General features: G+C 43.5%; 1 long non-coding RNA gene across 3 annotated transcripts in view; it reads left to right on the forward strand.

Moving 5' to 3' along the window:
* The window catches only part of LOC147014709 (uncharacterized), a 64,665-nt gene that overhangs the window by 44,341 nt on the left and 15,324 nt on the right, over nt 1–5,000 (forward strand). For all 3 annotated transcript variants that reach the window (XR_015050870.1, XR_015050871.1, XR_015050872.1), the window contains exon 2: nt 4,902–5,000. This exon is cut by the window's right edge and continues 107 nt beyond it. This is a non-coding gene — a long non-coding RNA (uncharacterized LOC147014709). The remainder of the gene's footprint in view (nt 1–4,901) is intronic.

The following is a 5,000-nucleotide window of genomic DNA, read 5'->3' on the forward strand; positions in this document are numbered from 1 at the left end:
GATGCATGCGAACAAAAATAATGATTTGTCTCAGCTCAAAAACTGCAATTGGTCAAAATTAAATCCCGTGATAACGAAATTGGAACACAATAGGATGCCCGTGATTGGTAGAAACATTTGATATTGGAACCCGCGATATTTGAAGGTTTACTGTATATCACAAACAAATGCGCAAAACATTTACCAAAGAATACCTGCATAAAATGAGGATGATCCTGAAAACATACTTTTCGCCAAGGAACAAAAGCAAAGCCATTAACCAACTAGCAATACCAATATTCCAGTGCAGCTGTGGAAGAGTAAACTGCCCACAATCATAAATCAACAAGCTAGATATCAAAATAAGGAAACGCCTCACAATCCACAAAGTGTTCTACAAAATTCAATACATCCTGAGAAGGTACCAACCGAGACGAGAAGGAGAGCTCAACCAAGTGCACTGAGTGACAACAGTAGGATTGACTGAGTACGTGAAAAGTTCCACAAACTAACAAATCCAATTTGTATGCAAACAGGAAGACAGCAAGCCAGAAAACGTATCGCTAACCCACTTTGCAAAAAAATTCCAAACACAGGTACGTGAATAGAAAATGTCAAATGTAAAACTGAAACAGCCCGAATGACTGCAAAAAAGACAAAGAAACAGATAAAGCAAAATATCAACAGATTATGCACAGACAACTGAGAGAACGATAAAAAAGCATGGAGATATAAATAAAAGAGTTGGACGGATTGGGCATCGACAAAGAAGGCTCATTGGAATGGCTAAGAAGAGGTTAGCTCAACTGGGATGGAGAACGATTTATAATGAATGCCCAAGGACACAATACCAATGGCTTTAAAGAAGATGGCAAGACTGAGTCAATCAGACAGGTGTAGGTTCTGCAAGGTAGAAACAGAAAACATGAGGAATCTCCTATTGGGATGTAAAAAACTCACGTCGGAACAGCTGTACACACAAAGGTCCAACAAGGTAAGTGGAGTAATCTGCAAAATCTTCAATATCCCAGTTCCAGAAAACTCATGGAAACATGAACTAAAAGCAATCATTGAAAACAAGGCAGTAACACTGATGTATGATATGATCATCCCATCGAGTGTGAAAATAGAAAAGAAAGCAATGCGACTGGATATAGTACTTTGATACAAAAACGAAAAGGCAGCATTGCCATTTGATGTGTCATTACCCAGTGATTTTGGTCTACACAATACAGAAATTAAGGAAATGACCAAATAGCGAGATCTCAAAAATGAAGTGAATAGATCTTGGAAGTTGAACGGCACCAAAATTGTATGTGACAATTTGAGCTATGGGAATGATGAAGAAGAACCTTAAGAAGGTCTTTAAAACCATCCCTAGTAGTATGACTACAAACGAACTACAGTTGGAAGCTGTCCGGGGCTGGATGATAATCCTGCAAAGAGCCATCAGAATAAAACTTTGAGATCAAGAAAACTTCACCACTTGGTCCATGAATCATGACCCCACCTTACAGAAACAGAGGTGGATACTTCAAGACTGGGAGGACAATGTTCCATCCTCTGAAAGCAGTATATGGAGATAATCAAGAACACACACACACCACACCGCACGCACACAAACAAACACACACACACACACACACACACAAACAAACACACACACACACACACACACACACACACACACACACACACACACAACATTGTATCCATAAAGATGTTCCTCACAACGATAATAAACATTTATTGAGCAGTAATATCAATTCCTCATGCATTACATTAACATTTTAAGTAACTTAAATATAAATTCTGTCACCTCCCTCTACTTATGTTTGTGTGAATAGCAGTTATTTCACTAAAGTAAGAAACTTATTAACTTGCAAGCAATTGATAGATTTTCCAAATGCCCACATCATCAGCTGGGTGGTGTTCTTCACAGAAGTTTCGACCTTTTCAGACCAGAACCTCTCCAAATGGAGGGTCCACATCCATATCCACAAACTCAGCTGTGCCCATGCAGTCTGTCAATCCATGCAGTTTCATCTATTATCATGTACTAGTGCGGGCCCGTAGGTGCGGGCCCGTAGGTGCGTGCCCGAAGGTGCCCCTCACTCTCGCTCTCTCGCCCCTCTCTCTCGCCCCTCTCTCTCACCCCCACTCTCTCGCCACCTCCTCTCTCCCCTCTCTTGAATTGTGACGCCCCCTCTCTTGCCCCCCATCTCTCCCGCCCCTCTGCCATCATCATTCCTCTTTAGCCGGCTGTCTTGTCTAAAGGCACTTTTCTGTATAAATGAAAGATTCCAGGAGTAATCTTTAAAATCCCGTGTTTAATCTTCCTTGTGTGTCCTTTAAATTGTTGTGATCCCTGTTTGCCGTGAGCATGTGATGAGGAATATAAAAAGTTCGTTTAGTTCAGTTTAATTTAAAATGAAATAAACATTAATTGTGACGTCATTCATGACGTCATAGCACCGTGTCTTGTCATTGGTTTGGTAAATAAATGGCCGTAACTTGGGAACCGCTTGTCCGATTAATATCAAACCTTGAAAAGGCACATCCGCGGGTCCCCAGGAATATTCCTGGCAAGTTTCAATCAGATCGGACTGGTGGTCGTCGAGAAACGGCGGTCGCATACAGACACACAGATATTAATATCAAACCTTGAAAAGGCACATACTCAGGTCCCCAGCGTCGATTGTGACGTCATACCAAACGAAGAAGAAGAAGAATTGTGACGTCAATCGTGCAAAAATAAATAAACATTACTTATGACGTCATTCGTGACGTCATAGTACCGTGTCTTGTCATTGGTCGACAGATAAATGGCCGTAACTTGGGAACCGCTCGTCCAATTAATATCAAACCTCAAAAAGGCACATCCGGGGATCTCCAGAAATATTCCTGGCAAGTTTCAATCAGATCGGACCAGCGGTCATCGAGAAACGGCGGTCGCAGACAGACACACACACACACACACACACACACACACACACACACACACACACACACACACACACACACACACACACACACACACACACACACACATTGCTGGAATTAGAGATAGATTTACAATGTGTGTGTTTATTTGTCAATGTGTGTGTTTGTCTGTGTGTCTTTTCCATAACTCCAAAACCATGAAACCAAGCAGCCTGAAACTTTGCATTCATACTAAGGCAACTCCAAGGAAGTGCAAGAGTGAAAATTGGGTGTTTGAGTAAATTAAATCACCCCTTTTGAAGATGATTAACGGTATTATTTAATTATATCCTTTATCAAGCGCTCCTCAGCCGCCTCACTCTCAGGGGTCTTAAGGCGTCTTCTGGGTTACCTCACTGTGGTCTGAAGCTGCCATGTTTTTTGGCCTACTCAACCATGCCTTGACTTGTAACAGGCTGCAACAATTTATTTGTGATAAAGTTGTTGTTTTCACTTTCCTCACTCGCATTATCAAATGCCTGTTCATCATAGCTACGAATTGCTGGGTACATTGTGATGCTCATAAATTCCCAGATGCACCAGCATTTGTGGCTTTATGTCATTTCCACAGGTGCCATAGCCTTGAGAATATCTCAAACTAATCCGAATTACAAAATTTAAGCTCTAGAATTGAACTTAGCAGCAGTTCCAATACCTTAAAAAAAAATTCTGAGTGAGTTGTTCATGCTCCATCATTCTGAGTGAGTTATTTGTGCTCCCACATTCTGAGCGAGTTGTTCGTGCTCCAACATTCTGAGTGAATCATTCGTGCTCCGTCATTCTGAGTGAGTCATTCATGCTCCATCATTCTGAGAGAGTCATTGCTGCTCCATCAATCTGAGCGATACATTCGTGCTCCGATATTCTGAGCGAGTCTTTCGCGATGAGCATGATCCCGACTGCATGAGAAGTTCTAAGGTGTGGAGGGAGATGGACAATGTCCTGAAATGTTACAAGGAGGTCTCCAAATAGAAAATGAAGGCAGCCACTCAAGTCTCTATTATGAAGTTCTTCAAAAAAATCCCAAGCGAATCAGTCTCCATCTTCTGAGCCTTCACCCTCAACTGGACAGCCTGCTGCACATGAATAAGCCTATCACAAGCAATATGTACTGTGTCAAACCCCTATCATGACAACACTTATTAAAATAATTAATTTCAAAGTTTTTACTTCTTATATGTTTTCTTTATGCATTGTTTGCTGCTTTTTTCCCATCCTCGCTCTCCCACCTCTCCTCACTCTCACTCCACAACTCCTCACTCCCCCACACCTCCACGCTCCCCACTGCTTACTCGCTACCCACCTCTCATCACTGCCCCTCCCCCCATGCCTCCTTGCTCCCCCACCCCTCCTCGGTCTCTCTACCTCCTCGCTCCTGCACCCATCTCTCTCCTCCTCGACTTAGTATACCCGTCGTCCGGACAGTGGTTATCTCCAAACATGTCCCGTAACCCTCGACCCTTAACCCCATTGTTAGACTTCATAAAGGCTATCATGTGCCCGGGCGATGTTTGGTCAGCATTGACCTGAGAGGAATCGGCTCCATTCGTTTCCCCTATAAACATTCTTGCGCACCTTTGGCGCTGCGCTCTTTGAACCAGCCGAATGCTCGATCACATTAAGCGGTGGCAAGCGAGGTTCGACACTTACGACAGTCAGAAGCCTTGGCTGAGTGAACTTGTTGCAGAAACTTGAGTGGGCATGGCTCAGGAGGAGGACTGCCAATCTGCACGCAGGCCCCATCCAATGACGTGCACATTCTTGAAGCTTCCAGGGTGGCCTTATAAAAGAGCAAACCTCGGAGCGTTTGCTCGAGGCTCTTTTCAATGGTCATTTGCGCCTTCTGTCTCTTTCAACAGTCGTTTGCGGATACTTTTCCAATGGGTGCCGGACACTGTTTGCTGAGACATGATGTCGTTTGTTTGCTTCTTTTTCAACAGGCACCAGACACTCTGTTCCCTGAGGCACGACGTCAATGGGCGACGGGCACGGACCCGATGTCGCGCTGCTGGGTCTTAGCACTTTTGCTCATTTGGTTT

The sequence above is a fragment of the Eptatretus burgeri genome, chromosome 13, assembly GCF_056783735.1.
Source record: "Eptatretus burgeri isolate ZD-2024b chromosome 13, Ebu_testis_v1, whole genome shotgun sequence".
Lineage (NCBI taxonomy): Eukaryota > Metazoa > Chordata > Myxini > Myxiniformes > Myxinidae > Eptatretus > Eptatretus burgeri.